The 18703-nt window shown below is 42.8% G+C and overlaps 1 protein-coding gene across 2 annotated transcripts in view; it reads right to left on the bottom strand.

Annotated features, from left to right (window-relative positions):
- TMEFF1 (transmembrane protein with EGF-like and two follistatin-like domains 1) overlaps positions 1 to 18703 on the bottom strand; it is a 119849-nt gene that overhangs the window by 100600 nt on the left and 546 nt on the right. The gene's annotated exons all lie outside the window — the stretch shown is intronic.

Genomic DNA, 18703 nt, shown 5'->3' with positions numbered 1-18703 from the left:
TCATTCCACAGAACTGGCTTTGCCATCCTGCCCCACCTTTTCTGATATCCAGTCAATTACCCTCTATAACTCCTCTTAGATACTAATCTTCACTGGATTCTTCCTAGACAGAGAGACAGAAAAATTCCATTGCCTCAGAAAGCTCTTGCTTATGTTACTTTCCTGCTGCCCCCTCTGCTCCCGACACCACACACTCAACTGCGTACACCTATCTCAGTAGCAAGGTGTCTGCAGTACTATGAAGTTCAGCATGAAATGAAAACTTTACCAAAAACAGGGTGAACAATCTGGCATTTCACTCACTCTGACCTCCTTACTATCAACATCCTCTTCCTGGGCAAACGAGGACACCATTACATCTTATTTTACAGTCTTTGTCCTCATCCACCTAGCTATCTCCTTCAGAAAAGTCACCATATTTTTCACATGCACACCTTTATATTGCTCTGACTGTTCCCTGTCTTGCATTCACCTTTTTGGCAGCATGCCTTCTTGGCTGAGAAGAAGATTCTTAATGAACTGAAGGTACAGAAAGGGAGCACACAAGTGTAAACACAGGCAGGCTACAAAGGGAGAGAACAAAAGCACTCTCTGGGCACTCTGGTACAAAAACAGGAAAGAAAAAGCCTAGCTGGAGCTAGCAAGGGACATTAAGGGTAGAAAGAAACAATTCTTTGGGAATGCCATATGCAAGAAGTTGTTCAGGAAAAACGTATCTCTTGATGGATGAGGAAGAGAAAGGCAGCAAGCATCAAAGAAGAGGCTGAAGCACACTGTGTCTCTTTTGTCTTACAGGTCTTCATAGCCTGCTCCCAAATCACAGCAGGTATCGACACCATTCAGAAAAAGACAAGGACAGCCAACAGCAGAGCAATAGGTTTGAGACTCCTTAGAAAAATCAGGTATGTTCAGCTCCATCAGGTCAGATGGGTTTTACTGGAGGATCTGAGAGGACTGACTGATGTGACTGCGAGGCTGTTGTCAATTACCCATGAAAGGCTAACATTGTTCCATCTTTAGGGAGGTCAGGGAAGAGGACCTGGAGTATAGTCCGTCAGCCATTCTCACCACTGCCCCTGGAAAACATCCTCTCAGAGTCCCTCTTCAAAGACGGAACGGACAAGGCTAGTAGAAGCAGTCAGCAGTTTAAGGGCAGATCATGATCAACCCAGCTGACTTTCTTCCATGAAGGAAGGGCCTGAACGGAGAGTGCTGGCAGTGAAATGCTTCATTCAGACTTCTGACATCATCTCCCACAGCAGTCTCTTTTTTAAGCTAAGGAAATGCAAGTGGGACAGACAGACTGTCGGAGCTGGGCTGGAAAGGGCAGTAGCAGAGGACACTATTGCCACTGTGTCCTCAGCTTCCCTGTAGCCTGGGAAGGCCATTTTCATAAACGCAAGGGAAAAAGCTATATGCTTCCAGCCGTGTTGCCAATCAGCTGCCTTGCTGAAGTAGAAAGGGCTCACACCGTTCTTAGAAATAGCCTGCTTTGTGCCCTGGGTTTCATACTCACGAGCCAAGCTGGCAGATGTAGATCTTGTAAGTTCAGGTGATGAAGCAGACCCCGAGAGATGCTGGGTTTGAACAGGTTAGGAATCATTAATCATTTCTATTACTTGTTTGATTAGGTGATTAAAGTCTCCCACTGAGCCTGTTTCCAGAGAGGCTAACCCTGAAAAAGAGGATTCCTCTGAGATAAAAGGTTTATATTATGTTTTGTTTGGAGTTGTTTTGTTTTTGCTATCCAAGGTGAACCTGATTGCTCTTTTTCATTAGCTTGCAGGCTTTCCTGATTTAATCCTGCTTTTTTTTTTTCCCCCTACAGCTGTGTTGTGCTTTCCTCGCTTGTTTTTGCTCCTCAAAGAAGATACAGTAAATTTAAAAGCTCTGTGAGGCTTATGTACTTTGCTATTGTTTTGACTACATTATCACCACCGTTTAATGATAATGTATTCTCAGTATTTTGTTTGCCAAACATGCAACTGTTTTTTAACTTGCAATAAATGCATAAGCTCATTAAGGGCTGCTTCCCATTATGTTACCGTATTACTTTACAGGTTTCAAGTTTGTCAGTGAAATAAGAAGTTTAATTGCTCCTTGATTTCAGGAAAGACAGTGCTTAACATCTTGCATTTGATTCCTGCCTAATGTCTTGCTGCTTCAATCTCTGTCTATAAAAGCTTTCTTGCACTTAAATTCCTTTCTTGCAGATAAATTCTGCCATGTGGAATAGCAGAAATAAAAGTAAATATCTTCAGTGGAGTGTAACATGAAGAACAAGGCAAATTAAAGAAGAAAATGGATCATACACGGTGCTTTTACGCTAACTATGTAAGACTGAAAATGGGAATAAACCTTTTGTGTCTGATGGTCTTCAGTTACAACAAAACTCCACAGGAAATTTCTCTAGTAATCCAATCCCATGCACACCCCACAGCACCCTCATCTTCAGACAGATCAGATCTTGAGTTCACAAGATTTCTGTCCATTATGCAGAATCATAGAATGGCATGGGTTGGAAGGGACCTCAGGTATCACGAAGTCCCAAGCAGGGACAGGGCTGCCCCCCACCAGCTCAGCTGCCCAGGGCCCCATCCAACCTGGCCTTGAGCACCTCCAGGGATGGGGCACCACAGCTTCTCTGGGCAGCTGTGCCAGCGCCTCGCTGCCCTCTCAGTTAAAAAGTTCCCCAACACCTAACCTAAATCTCCTGAAATCCACAATTTCAAGGCAGTGGTAGAAATATATGGACTATCACGTCTGCAGCTATAGCGATTGCAGTGTCTTTTTCTAGGTGTGGTGATGATGTGGTTTGGAAGGCAGCTCTCTGGTGCTGATGGGGACTAGTCTGAGGCTCTCCTCCTTATCTCTTCCTGCTCTCCACCTCACAGCACTGTCAGCGCTGGTACCCATCACAACAATCAGGAAGCTGCTAATAACACCAAGAGAAGGGCAATGAAGCTGATGAAGAGTCTGAAGCACAAGACTTATGTGGAGCAGCTGAGGCTACTGGGATTGCTTCATCTGGAGAAGAGAAGGCTCAGGGGAGACCTTATCACTCTCTACAACTGCCTGAAAGGAGGTTGTAGTGAGATGGGGATTGGCCTCTTCTCCCAGGTAACAGTAATAGAATGAGAGCGAATGGGCTCAGGTTGCACCAGGGGAGGTTCAGGTTGGATGTTAAGAAAAGCTCCTTCCCAGAAAGAGTAGTGAGGCACTAGAATGGGCTTCCCAGGGAGGGGGTGATAGTCACCCTCCCTGGAAGTGTTTAGGAACCGTGTGGATGTAGCACTGTAGGACACAGTTTGTGGGCACAGTGGGTGTGGGTTGGACTTTACGATCTTAGAGGTCTTTTCTAACCTTAATGATTCTATTATTGCTGGCCCACTCTGTCCTAGTGAGGGGACATGGCTGAGAGTAGGGTTTGCTGAGGGCTGAAGTGGGCCAAGGTCTGTGCTGGAATGCACAGCCAGCAGCAGGAGGGTGAAATCATGGGCAAAGGCAATTCTTGGTAAGAACATATCCTGATCTGGGCTTTCACATTTAAAAAATAACAATAATAAAAAACCCATAACTTCCCCTTCCTGCTCTGTAAAAGCGCCTTCCAGTGTTCTTATTCAGCTGATTTTTTTCTACAAAACAAATATCATTCATATTTGTTACATCTGTATTATTTTCTTTTCCATAACTAAATATATATACGCTTACCTAGCCAGGGAGAAAAGGCTGCACACAACATTTCTGCAAGCTCCTCTGAGAGGGAATTTCAGGAACATTCTCACAAAGATGAGAAAGTGATGAGAAAGCAGCTCTCACCTATTTGAGCAAATGAGTCTGACCACCCAAGGACAGTCCAAAATGCTGGCATTTCCCAACTTGTAAATACTTTCTCAGGCAAATGCAGAGCTCTTCAACTTGAGTGTGACTTGCAAACTCCTAAACTGAAATAATACATAGAGCTGGGACTGTGCTTTTAGTTAATATTGTGTAACATCTTCCACCCTAACATCCTGTTTTGTTTATAGCACTCAGGCTTGTTGTTTAAATACAAGAACTCCAGCCATGTTGTTCTTAAGAATCAAATCAGAGCACATATTTGTATATATATATATATATATATATATATATATATATATTTTTTTTTTTTAAGCAATTGTATCACTTGTACCACTAAAGGCACTTGAGCTTTTCCATGTCCTTACACAGGAGCTGAGCCACAAGCTGGAATGATGGAGGTATATTTTCTAAAGCTCAGACCATTGGATTCTCCTATGAGAAAACCCATCCAATCCATCTGAAAACGTAGGCTGCCAAAAGGGGCTGGAATGCGCTTGACCCCAAGCCTTGACACAGAGATGGGGATTGCTGGGTCTTTGCTTTCATGTCAGTACATAGCAAAATTATCTGTTTTCATGTGCCTGGTTCACATAGGAGAACTGCTTTCAATGGTACCCATTAAGCCATTAATTCAAGTGAGAAGTCTCTGCCAGTATGTAATGATTTTAACCTTTCTCACAGCTATTTAAAAAAAATCAGATTGCCACGCAAGATTTCTAAATCTTCCCTAGCTGTTGGTAGGGAGAGTCTTTTTTTCTTTTTTTAAATAAAGGGAAGTTATGATAAGCCATAACAATAGAGTAAATCAAGTCCTCAGAAAGAAGATTCCAAGTAATTTTATTTGTTGCAATTCTAATGGCCTTGTGCAATGCTGGACAAGTTACTCAAAACAGACTTTCCAGACATACTCAGCAACTGGGGACTTCTCATCCTCTGGTCGGCTTTTTTTCCCCACTTAAGTAGGATGCAATAACACATACCAGTGGAAGCTGTTCAGTAGTGCTTTGTTTTTCCTAACATTAAGCTTATGCCCAAACTTTATTTTACACAAAAAGCTAAGGCAGTTTTCAGCCTAGTCTAGTCCACGGGTGACATTTAAAAAAGTACATCAGAATGTACTGATTCTTGAAGTGGGAAATTTCTGAACACAGGTTCTAAGAGCAAGATATTCTAATAATAACGCCCCTAAAATCTATTCTTTCGATTCCATTTTTTAAAATTAAGCTGCATACTGATTTTTTTTAAACAAAATTTGGATTTTCACTGATAAGAGACTGTTAAGCAATTAGTACATCAGATCAGAAAGAGGTTCGTGCTGAGGAATAGGCTTCAGTGCAGAAGCAGCAACCACAATGACATGGAAGATCTCCTCCAGCCATATGGACAACAGACTGTCGGCAAAAGCAGACAGCCCGCATGGCAAGCTCCTTTCTGCAAATATTATCTCGCTATCTAAAAGCATGGGAAGAAATGCCTATTTCTAAATGAGTTACAGAACTTAACTGGATATAGGAAATGAAACGTGGACTTACTTAAGAAGTGAGTTATCTAAAAGAGAAAACTAAAGGATGTCTCAGTGTCTGTGTTCTGAAAGACTTTAGTCTCAACACTGATTGTTCTACAGCTTTGGACCTTTCCAAGAAGGAAAGAACAGGACTACGACTGAAAACTTACGTAGAAGGAATCTGTATGGGAACTGTTGAATCATGGCCTGAACCTCTGATTGATCAGCTGAAGGGAGCACTGAGTCAGCTGTGGGAGTACAGGTGAAGGCAATTCAGCGGTGTGACCGGAAAGGGTGAAGCCTGGCTGCACCTCTCCTAGATCCCATTTAAGGGCTGACTGCCACTGAGGAAGGATCTCTTTCTGGAGTTTGCTCCTCTTGGAGTTTTTCCTGCAAGCCTATAACATGGGTGAGCATTTTCCATTTGTTTCTGATTATCCCTTTCCAACGCAATAGTCTTTCTAGCTTTACCATCTGAGGATACCAATCTGACTGCACCACAGTGTGTATTTGTTGACTATACAGAATCGTACCTCTGGATCTCTACAGTTCCTTCCAGCCTACATCAAAATCAAGAATTTATAAAAATACCTTAAGCAGTTGCTGATTTCAAATGAAACACGGGGTACTTTATTTCCCAAATATTATACTGAAGCCAATTCCAACAAGAGCATTTTCCACACAGGAGATTGAAATGTAACAGTTTCCAAATTAATACAAAAAACAGTTTCCTCTTGTGTTCCATTTCATTAGAATCCCTTAATAGATCTATAAATTAAAATATTACTGCCGTGTATTCTTGTGATACACATACCTACGTAAAAATAGCAATGGAATCCTATTCTGCATACTGAGAAAGGAAATAAATTAACGCTTGTGTAATATCCATGAAACATAACACTCCAAGTAGTGCTGGAGAATAATTAGATTTGCATATCCTCTCTCCTCCGAACACCCATACGCTATACTATTTAGGGATGATTTTAAAAACCATGATTAAACAGTCAGGAAAACCCTGGAAAAGTAGCAGAACCACCAGCGCCATAAAAGTCATGGGGAGAAAACAAACAAACAAGCCCCTGGCCGCTCGTTTGGGCCACTTAATGAATTCTGGTAATGCCAGTAAGTTACGGACCGGCAAAGAGCCGAGTCGTAAGCTCCGCTGCTCTAAAACTTCAACAACTGCATCAGACTTTTAACAAACAAATCACTGTTGACGACTTGTTCAGCTTACCGAAATGCATTTACCTCCCAGAGAGAGACTTGTCAGCTCAATCTATAGTTAATAATTCCTTTCTGCCTGCTCGTTTATCCTTCCCGAAACGCAAGGAGAAAATATGATTCCCGAAGCTTCCGCTAACCCCCTCTGACAGCCTCGGAGGGATTTTCAGGGGCTGGGAATTTATCACTGTGCTACAGTGTGGGATCCTTACATTGTGCCTCGTTGCCATCAGGGTTGCAGGTACAAAGAGGGCCCAGGTGAACGAGTCAATGTGACCAACGCTGTGATGGCCAGCATCTGGGACAAAGAAATGCAATATCTAAAATACAGCCAACATGCTGCCTCTCCTCCGAATACGCTCATCGATTGCATTGGCTGCTATCGTGCCACTGATGCAGCACAAAGCAGGTGGAAATTATTCGCTCTTCCCCACTGGGGATTCCCTTTGCAAATGTGACGCCGGATTAGCCAGCTCATAAGTTGTCTTCCCAAGGTTCCCAGGGCTGAGGAGCACAGCGAGCGCAGCCCGTGCCAAAATGCACCCGGTGTCAGCTCACGGCTCTTAAGGGAGGCTTCCTAATTGCCATAAATTAGCTGCTATTACTTGCTTTACAGCAGAGAAGCAGGGAAGTGGTTGGTTCTCATTTTGCCCTCATCTGGAGGTAGCAAAGGACACACAGGCTTTGTCAGTATCCTCCAGTGCTTGGAGGGGAGCCCCTTATTCCTGCAAATCCAGCAATCAGCCCATGGGGAGAGCGGGCACATGACGAGGATCACAGATGCACAACTGTATCTGTTCTGAATCATCTCACTTCTAAGGCACTGACAGACCCCGTGCTGCTGCCATTCTGAATCTAACCCACCTCTTCTGCTTGAATGTGGGGCCATAGGCATCCTCAGCCCTCTTCAACAACACCGTGACCCTCTAAAACAACAAAAAGATACTTATAAATTTAGCCAGGGGAAACCCCTGTATGTAAATAACCACATAGCTAAATTCTGCCCTTCATCTCACACCCATACAACTGAGAGGAAATAAAAGGCCAATTTTAGCCTCAAGGTAAACAAGTGCTGATGGAGGTAGAACTGCTACTTACACCAAGGTTGAGCCTGGTGCACTGGAGCTACGTAAACACAACTCAGCACAGTATCAGAAAATATTCTGACATGCTCTGCAAAATTTTAAAGTTAAAACTGCCATTCTGTCTAGGAGAAATATAGGCACTCAGGTCTATCCCTTTGCTATAGATTTTGCTACAGCTCCTGTAAAAGTCTATGGAAAATCATCAAGTGTCTCTACAGTCTTAACCAGTACAGCCGTAAGAAACTAGTATTTGCAGGCTCCTCCTGCTTACTCTAGCAGATAAGTCTGTTTGTTTGTTGTTTTATACATAGATAAATCATAATTATAATCTAGCAGCCCCTCCTTGATATTAATCAGTAATTAGCACTCAAAAAATGCCTTAAGTAGTGGGTTTTACTCCTCTGGTTACATGGTCAGACAGTCAGGTCCTGTCCTCTTATCTTTATAGCAATATTTCTCCAGGCAGCATTTAAAAGCAAATAAACTAAACAAAACAAAAAGCAGAAATGGTAAGTGAAAGAATTTGGTCACTATGCTGACATGACGAACAGGAACACTCAAGACTTCACTAGCTGTTCACCAAGCTATCAAGAAAAACAAAAACCGAATAAGAAACAAAATTGGAGGACAGTATGGCATCACAGTTTCCTATCTCTTTGACTGTTTTCAGAAATAAAAGACATTACTCACAGAAGAGCAGTTTGAGGCAGCTTTCTGTAGCAGAATAACCACTTTGCAACCTCCTTCTTTCACATGATTTTCAGCAGTAGAAGAGAGAGACTTTTCAGACTGCTTATTTCAGCTACCAGCTCTCACAGAAGTCCCCTTGCTGCCTCAAGCTTCAGGTGGGATCCATTGCCAGGTCTCCACCTGTGTCAAGAAGCCCCACAGCTGCCAGGCTCGGTCCTACTGCCCACGCACATCATCACCTCTCAGGCAGCCTAACCTGTGCCTGATCCTTAGAAAAAATAGAAACAGAAGTGGAAACTGAGTACAGGAGCCACTTTTTCTTTGTCTTTTCTGGCTGGACTTCCCATGAAAAGTCTGAGAAAAGTCATGGAGAGAGTTTGATTATAAGAATGGCGTTATGCTGAGCTCTTCCACCCTGAGTAACTGAAAGGGGCTAAGGAAACATTTTCAAGATTTTAATAGAAAAAAATATTTATTCCATAAAGTAGTACTGGCACCTCTTATGTAATCTTGTTTAGATAATTCCAAGTCCATTATACTGTGACTGTAAGGAGCATATAAATATATGTTACCAATAAGTAATTACCGTGACTCAACAGACTGTATTTTTGGGGAAAAAAAAAAATTGTGAAGACAGTAAAAAAACTTCACATTTGTACATTAACTCGCATTTCCAGGTTTTGATACCAAACAATTTCACCATTATGTTTGAATAATTGGGGATTTTTTTTTTTTTTTTTTTTGGCCATACACTGCTTTTGATTAGGTTTATCGAGTATCTAACAAAGCATTATATTCATCTCTTTTGTCTTCTGTATGTGGACCCTTTTATTACAGTATGGTATCTTTTTGTTTTAATGCCGCTCTGCTGCGGATTGCCAGCTCATTAATTTTTCTGCTATAACACCCAAATCCCTTTCCTGATCAGTGTGCTGGATGATTGATTCCTTGCTCCCAGACTAATTTTTTACGTTGGACTGCATTTACCATCTGGTAGATAAATCACCCAAAACGCTCAAATTCTGAGCCTGGTTCCACAGTTCCTCTTTGTTTGCTCAGCCAGCAGCGTGAATATCACTTGCAAATGTGGAGGTTGTGTTCTCTCACCTGGGTAACTCTTCTACATTACAGACAGGGCTTTAACAAAGAGCACTGAGATAATGATATACCTCTTCTCACTTAACAAAAACAAACAAAAATAAGGCAGCTGTTCTCTGTATTTTATAGCCAAAATTTTTGTTGCATACCTAAGACAACTGCAAGATTCTGATGTGAGAAAGACTATTTGTTACAGCTCAGAACTGACTTCGCACATTTCAGTCATATATACGTATTTTCACAAAGGCATTCTGTGTAGACATACAGACAAAGGGACATCCTTTGCAGATAGCCACGGGAGAAATAAAATTAAACAAATTGCCTTCCCAATCCACCTTTTGTACAAGAAAGAAAATTAATTTCTATAATCTTAACTCGAGCCTGTCTATTTTATTTTCACTTTTATAACCCTGAAATTCCAGTCAAGACAGGAAAAAGGGACTCTGCCTTGCAGAATTATCCAGGTAAAGCTATGTGAGAAATGGAGGATGAAGGAAAATCTATCCTAAAACACCATGTTTTAGGAAGGTGACAGCTTATCTGCCCACCGCTGCACCTGGTATTATTGCTCAGGGGGACCCCGTTGGCTTTTCTTAGGATGTTTTGCTGCTCCCCTCTGCCCTGGAGAACCCACCTGGCACAATGAACTGACCTCTGCCTCTCCCAGAGGGATGAGAGAGAGGCAGCGCACAACCAGAGTCAATGCTAATTAGCAAAATGTAAAGATTTAATTAGATCAGTGCTTCCCTGAGTTTTAAAGCAACAAACTGGTACCTACATACCAATTTTTATCAATCTATCTATGGACATGCCTGTTGAAAATGCTCTTTGAGACGTCTTCATCAACCACCTACTGACTTTACATCTTGGCCCTGAGGCTTATGGACACTTTAACAATTAAAACTTTTATTTCCAAAAGCTTTCCCACATTTTGTATGCCTAATCTATTCTATGCTATTTTTTGTTTTTTTTTTTTTCTGCATATGCACTGACACCTTTGGCTAGCCCAGATCTCAAGCTTTATTGCTGCAATTGGGAAGGTACTTGTTTGTACTAACATTTTAGAAGAAATTCAGCAACTTCTGCAAATAATGCTTATCTAATCACTCATTCTTGGTAGTTATGTGTGAAACTGTATGTGCAACCATGGAGAGCAAGTCAAACTCCTGTGAGGTTCACCCAACACCTCCCTGTGCTTCAGGTTTAAGCAGGGGGGCACTTTCTCACCTACTGCTGAAAGGGGTTTTTAGGTTTTCTACGGTCATGTGTGAGTAGATGTGACAGCACAACCTCACTGTGGGCCGGATGCTCCTTCTCACATCATCAGATGCCATGTCAGAGGAATTCAAGCAGTCTGAGGCAGGTTTTTTCATCTGCAATAGGCTGCTGAAACAGGGCCGATATGTGCCAGTCTGGGAAATAAGCAGGGCTGGGCTTGGGGTGAGGCAATCAGAGTTCTGAAGGTTAAGCGTTTCATCCCAAACACACCACAGCACTCAAGGGCAGATTAACCGGAGCTCGCCGGCTCTCTGGCTCAGCCAGCCGCCTCCATCTGCTCTGACACCGGTCCCATGTGGCCGGGTGAGGCGGAGGAGGCCCCGGGGCCTTGCCTGGAGGAGCTCAGCTGCCACCCGCCAGCAGGTCGAGCGCTGAGAAGGGGCAGCCCACCGCAGCCTCACGCTATGCCTCCAGAGCAGACTGCAGAAGCCATCCCACAGCCTGAATGTCCTTGCGCTGGCTTGCCAAGCACTCCTTTTTAAGATGTTGTTGTGCGCAGCAAGGTCCCAGCCTGGCAGAAGTTGGCTAAGGGAGGATGTGGTAGCTACGGAAAGGATAATTTCCCTTCAGAAAACTTACTGACAGTTCTGTCTTGTTCTTGATTTTCTCCTCTTTCATTTCACGTGTTTTCCTGCTGGTCTTAATTAACGCTATTTCTGAGGCGTGGATGAGGATCCTGCCAGCTTGAACACTGTTATATAAAGTGACTGTTTCAAGACTGTAATTGCAACTGAATTTATTTTTATAATACTAAGTCAAAAGAGAGGCATTACAGGGATTTAATTTTATTTTGAACCTGATCCTTTAAACACTGTTGCTGTAACACATAATCTATTACCAGAAAAGACTCGTCTTTTCAGTCCTTAGAAATCGTCGCCTATAATTAGAATTGAAATTATCCTAAAATAAATCCTGATTTGCTAGTTAAACACCACCTCCTCACAAAACCACACTGTGACTAGTAAGGCAGTCGCAGAGCAACTTACAAAAAATGGAGCCTTGAAATGGGTTTAATAATAACTTTGTAACTGGTACAGAGGAATGCACCTCTGCAAAACCCATGCAAACCCTTGCTCAGAGTCCCAGTCCTACCTAGTTGGGCCTGGGGACATAATGGGCTCAGAAAGAATTCCTCTGGTCACCTTGCTAGGTACTCAAAGAGCTTGCTGGCATCACGACCCCCACTTCACATAAGGCAAATGTTCCACGGTAAGAATCTTAGGGGAGAAATAGATCTGACTCTTTTTTCTCTTTTCATAAATAAATACATGCACTGAAGAACATATGACCTGCGACTCCTAAACATTTAAATAACTAATGGTGCTACCAGGTATCTACCTAATAATGAAAGATGAAAGAATTTTGCTCTCAGGTCCTCTTGAAGCCAACTGTGAAGTAAATTGGAACTAAAGGTATGTTGTAGTTGTTCATCAAGACAAAGAAGCAGATAATAAGGTTCTTCAGGTAATTTTAATTTCATCACATCACATTTTGATTGCTGAACTCACCCCTAAACAATTTTTTTTCTGTATCTTTTTATCCTTTCTGGAGGAAAAATATTACAAAAAGGGCAACCATTTTGTCAAGAAACGGCTTCACAAAAAAAAAAACTACTGTGGTTTTCTTTCGTACAGTATGTTTTTCTCTACGCACTCAGGATCTACAGAATACAACTTCACACTCATACTTTTCCTTTTTTTCTTCCTATGTTTTTCTGTATTTCTAAATTGTTAACAATTCAAGATGATCTAAGAATAAACTACAGCCATTAGTAGAGAGGATTATTTAGTCTACAGTGGATTATTTATTTATTTTTTTGTTATTATCAAAAGCTATTCTTGTAATAGATTTTTTTTTTATATTTTTTTTAAGAATAACAAACATAGAACTTCCTTGGTCTTTAGCTCTATTGGATATTGCAGACGGCTTACAAAAAGACAGGCTTATTCCTCATAAACACAACATGTCCTCTATCACCACTTTTGTTCCATAGCATCTGTAGGGACTTACCAGAGAGGATAAGCTATCATCTACAGTCATAAAAACCGATCCTTTTTCAACATCCCTGGTGCTCATCGTTTTTTCTTCCCCAAAAGTTACATCTATAGTTAATTTGGAAACTACTTCTCCTACCTCCTACATGGACACATGCCAAAGTTTGGCCACGTGATGGAAAAGTCACAAGCACTTTCAGTTTGCTGATCAGAGATGGAACACGATCATCTCTTTATAGGAAAAAGGAAAATCCAGCCTCCTGTCAATATCTGTGCTATTCTCTGCTTTCCTGCTTCTTCACTCAAAGACCCTGACCACAGATTTTCTTTTTTCCAAATCCAAGTAAATATTAACTCTTCCCTTTATCCAGTGCACTGTCAATTCTAGAAAAAAAAAAAAACACCAGAATCTACGTACAAATGCTTATCCTTACATCAACAGCAATAAAAGTGCCTGACAGCTCCTAATAAAGATGGTTCTTGTTTTCCCTGTAACAGGAGTTATCAGGAAGGTCTGGGTACAGAAGGAAGGTTCTCTTGGCAACATTTTTCATGACAAACATAGCTGTTCTTTTCCCCATTTCAAGAAACAGTAAAGAAATTGGATCCCATCCAGTCTCTTCAGTCAAGCTTCACTTGCTCCATAGCAGCATCAGTTCCCACTAGTGACAGTGATGGAGTGACACCTGTTATGAGTTGATTTTCTGTTATTCTGACACTTTCAATTCCACTTTAATTACCTTTTCACTCTTAATTCAGCATAAGAATCTGCATCACAAGGACATTCCATGGCTAAATAATTACACTATGGGGAAACAAATACATGCATGGTATTCTCTGAGTTTTAATTTCTCTTTTTAATCATTCTCACTTTTTCCTTATAGCTGATTTGTATTCATGCCTTATGATAGTTTCTCAAAGTGATATGTAACCTGACTCAGTCTAGATCATTTACTTCAGAAGTTCAATTGGCACAAACACATATCACAGTTTACTTGGCTTGACTGTTGTAATTCATCTGTGGGAACATAAGTCATAGTCTCAGATAAAATAACCAATTATTCAAGTCCCATATACCATTTCAGATCAGGTTTGTCTATGCAAACAAACAAACAAACAAACAAGACATGTATTTCTTAGAACAGCTAGGCTAATTTACCTGAACCTGTATCCCCAAACCATCCCCTGTTTTTCCATTCTTGCCAATCTGGCTTCACACCATTAACACAAATTGATTTGGTCTTATATAACTTAGAATGACACAGTAGAACCAAAAACCCTACTTAGTTAATCTTTACAACAACAACATCATCATCAACAACAACAACAACAACAAAAGGCACAGAGAGTATGCCTGTTCCAGCAGTTAAGCACAGATGAAAGCCAGGCTTGAGGCTACATCAGATTCTGGCTGACAGAGTCATGCAGAGCTCAGGCACAAACAAGGGCGAGCTCTGGCAAACAGCAAGTGTCTGAGGTTTATGTCAACCCACATTGCCTTCATGTGCACCAGGTGGACTGGGCACAGCTTTATGTTCTTCCCTTGCACAATGGATCCAAGCTTCAGATAGTGCAAAAGCCTAGACCGATAAAGAGTGTACACACAACTCACTTTGGCCAAACCACTCTTCAGCTGAGCTTTTCACTTCACAGAATAGATGTTATCAATTTGAGTAGCTTTAGACTCCTGCTTATCCTAAGGAAAAAGGTGAAGTACTCAACTGCAACAGCTCATACATAATAGATAACACATCAGAAAATAGTGATATTTTATCCTGGTTTGAACTCTAAAACTGCAATTAGCCAATAAATGTAGACAGTATTTTTGAAAGAGAGCCTATCCTAGACATATCCTAGATGCTTCTGAGATTGAAAACCTTGCAAAGACGACTGAGTAGTCACAAGCACCGAGTTTGTGCCTCAAACTTTGTGCTCCTAACTCCTAACAGATTCTTGATTACTAAGTTTTTGGCACTTACTTTTTAAGCTTCTCGGTGTCTCATCCTGTTAACTATCAAACAGTTTTGGAAGGAAGCAGACACTACAAAGGCAAGGGCCACAGTCAAGGAGAGACAGTTTCTATCAAAGCAACGTATTTCAAGCATCGCTACTTTGGTTTGGCCTCAGTGACCTTTGTTTTTACTGCTTCCTACAATCCCCACAAGCTATTAAGCACTGCACAAGACAGCAGCACTAGCAGTCTACACACAAACTACAGATGTGTTATTCTTCATTGCTGGTCCTTGGTTACTGCAGGTGCACAAATATGTTACATGCACCACATCAAAGTAGTAAAGAGGTGACTTGTGCAGATAATGTTTTTCTTAATATGTTTATGCTGAGCCACTTCTGCTGGCACAGCAGTGATAATCTTGGGGATCCTTGCTACGGTGTCTGGAGAACAGATTCGATATCATCTAACAAAATAATGGAAATAAAGAGTGCCTAATTGAACAACCTCTGCTGCAAGACAAGGATATGGGGAACAACAATATCAGCAGGAGAGAACAAGGACAAAGCCTTGCAAATTCTGAATGAGAGCAGATTCATCAGTGGTAGAAAGCAGACAAGAAGAGAGGACCAAACAAAAAAGAGATCTTTTTTTATCTATGTTAGTACACGCATCTCTAGCAACAGTGACAGAAGACATATTTTAAATGCACTGCTCCCTCCCTGAGTGTGTGCAAAAGTCAACAATTAGTGTAATTTCTCTCCTTGGTTGTTATACTACTTGGAGTTATTATCATGTTCTTGGATGTGCCTGCCTTATCTGCATTGAGACTGCCATCTCCCGTTGCTCTTCCTGCTCACCTTCTGTGCCCTTCCCAAATCTTCTATCTCTAAAGCTCTGCTCACACAAGACGCAAGCACGCAAGCAGAAACACGTTTTGAAGATGTACATACAACGTGGCTAATTCTTGTTATCCTTTGTGAGTTGTTCCCATTCTCAGCTTTCTGTCTTTTCTCATGCAGCTTCCTCATTCCCTTCTTCTCATGTACAGGTCAACGCTTTCCGCTCCCATCCCTTCTCAGGACCCTCTTGTTGCCCAGCATCACGATGCTTTCAACCCACTTCTGATGTCTAGAGTAGACTCTTCCCTTCTCATCCTACCATGTTTTAAAATATCATAAGGCATGAATTTTGCTTGTGCTTGCTGTACTTCTGATGGTTCGCCACTTCCCTGCCTCACCGCTCTCCTCTGTCCATTTTCACATTCTCAGTCTAATTTACTCTGTGAATTATTTCAGGGCAGAAACAATTTTTCTAAAGCATACTGAAACTTAAGGTAATGTGTATGTGGTAAAGGATTGCTCCCCTATAGCTTTCTCTGCTGTTCTGTCTAAAAATTCATAAGCTTTTTGACAGGTTATAGTTCCATGCTCAATAAACAGCACATCATACTCTCCACTATCACCCTACACACACAATGGATACTTTTCTTTGTCCAGCTCTTCCCTTCGCTCTCTCTAATCAGCATTTTCCATCTACTCCCATGTACAATCTATTTCAGAGACGTTAACGATTGTGCAAAAGAAGCGCTTTAATGCTCCTCAGAAGGGGAATTCTGTGGAAGACCACATGTCCTTAATTTTTCCTTGGCCTCATCCAGCTATCTTGAAACAATTTTATCTTTACACACATTGCTCAAAGAGACATTAAGAAACCAAGGGCAGCATATGGCCTACGAGACTCATAGGAGGTGTGTGAAATCATCCCAACAAGCATATATGATCACATAAAGGAGGGACAAGCTGAAATACTTACCAACAGAGGCATATTGCTGCTAACCAAAATCCTGGGTGCTCAAATTTGAAGCAAATTTTACTGCAATGCGCTGCATTTGGGCAGTTGAAATAAAATGAACCCCTGTGGCTGCAACACAGTTCGCACAGGGGATCCATCCAGACTGAAACTGAAGAGTGCAGTGCGGGGATTCCCAAATGCAGCTCATAAACTAAATCTATTTTATACTTCCTTTCCCAGCCTTTATTAAGGACAAGACTGACTCTCAAGCAGAGCAGATAAGCAGCTATCACCCCATCCTGCTTACAGCCATTGAGTACCAGAAGCGCTGCACAAGATGACTACAAGTAAAGCTGGCAATAAGGTAACATCTCCAAAACATCAATCCTAACATTTGGTGCCTGTTCTCTTTTCCAGAAAAACAAAACAAAACAAAGCAAAACAAAACAAAAAGCCCTAAACCCCACCAACTTCTGTTTTGTCCAGCATTCTAATTAAAATCAAGCTATTTCAGTTTTCTTACTTAGTGAAGTAGGGACCGGCAGGCAAACAAATGCACAGAAGTCCACATCATATCATCAATTAACGGCAGCTATGTCCTAATTCTCTGTTTCTTGCTCTAATCTCTTGATTATATGATCCTCCCTTGGCCAATGATGACGCCATTATATCATAATTTAACAAAAGATAGAACTGCAGTGCCTGGGCAGAAGGGAGAGAATCGGAACTGGAAAAGCCATCTGAATTTTTATGTTATCTGCCCATGTCGTCCACCTTGCAGTGCTCTTTTGCTACAGCAAACTCTTTCTTTAGCAGTATGCTCCAGAGGAATTAAGGAGAGGAGTTCAGCATTTCCTAACAATATAACAGAAAAGAAAGGTAGCTACACATGGCCGAGCAGTGAGGAAGTGCTACAGCCTCAGGGACCAACACAGAAAGTTTAAGAAACTGCTCCAGGGCATTCGGTCAACCCGATACAAACATCAAAATGACAAAGTAATAGGCGAGGTCTGGATTCTGCTTCTCTGAACACGGAAAGTAATTACGTGAGTCCCAGCTTTTGAGGCAAAAGCTGTCACAGAGCTCTAAGTTTGCTGCCCTGTGCAAACAGCGAGGTGTGCGATGGCAGTCCGCCGAGAGCGGTGCTGATGCCCCACGTGTACATACAGGGAAGTCATCTCCGGCAGGGAGGGACCTACCCGTTAAAACTTAATGAAGCCGTATTGGGGTAAGTGAGGGGAAAGCCTATCCCAGACACCACGTGTTGATATCAGGCTCTTTAAAACCAACGTGGAAAACCGAAGCATCGCAATCACGCGTGAAGCAGTTACCACGCAGCAGAACCTGACTGCTGCTGCCTTTTTAAGCACGATTTTTCTCCCACGTTTTTGCAGTGGCACCACAACCGGCGCCTGCCATACGTGTTGTAGGTGGCACGTAGATCTGCTTCTGCCTTTTGTACTTGGCGGTGGCAGCCTGGATGCCCTCTTCCAGCAGCGCTTCCCCGAACAGCAGTCTCCACATTGTCTTAGAAACTTCCTCCGATATTTCTGACATTTCACGCTCACCCTCGCTGATGTGTGCCCCTGCTCTGCTCCAAAGACCCACACGTCTCTGACGGCCGAGCCGCTAACGCCGGCGACACATTGACCTATTAACCCCTCCTTAAGAACAACCACGGTGTTCCTGCAAACACAATACAGAAGTCGGGCAACCGCACAGCCACGGCGTTGCGGTACGACGCGCGGACGACCCAACCGGGTGAATTCAGACCGAATGAGCACACCGAGAGCGGGCGGCGGTGCGGTTTGTCCCCCACTTTGCCACGGCTGAGGTCCGGTGCCGCGGGGACGGAGCTCCCCGTGCCTGCGGGCAGTTCCGCGCCCGCTGCACACAATGGGGCGGGCGGCGCGGAGCCGTTCATCACCTCGGAGAAGGCACTGCGCGGCGCCCCGACCCTTTGTGGGGAGCCGCGCTTCGGAGGGGGGAAAGAGAACGACCCGCCCTCACCAGACGGGGCTGGAGGGGAGACCCGAGCCCTGCTGGCGAAGCGGAAACTTCACGGGGTATTTACTTTGCCCCGCTTTACAAAAGCCATATCCCTCACGATGCACGACGACGCGCTGCTGTCACGCCGAACCGACGCGCTGAAACCGCACCGCGCCGGCATCTCTCCATCTGTCTATCTGTCTGTCCGTCCGTCCGCGGAGCCAGCCCCATCCCAGCGGCGCTCCGCCGCCCGTCCCTC

This window comes from Gallus gallus, chromosome 2 (assembly GCF_016699485.2).
Source record: "Gallus gallus isolate bGalGal1 chromosome 2, bGalGal1.mat.broiler.GRCg7b, whole genome shotgun sequence".
Taxonomy (NCBI): Eukaryota; Metazoa; Chordata; class Aves; order Galliformes; family Phasianidae; genus Gallus; species Gallus gallus.
Note: the sequence above shows the minus strand (reverse complement) of the source record. Positions and strands in the feature narration are given on the sequence as shown.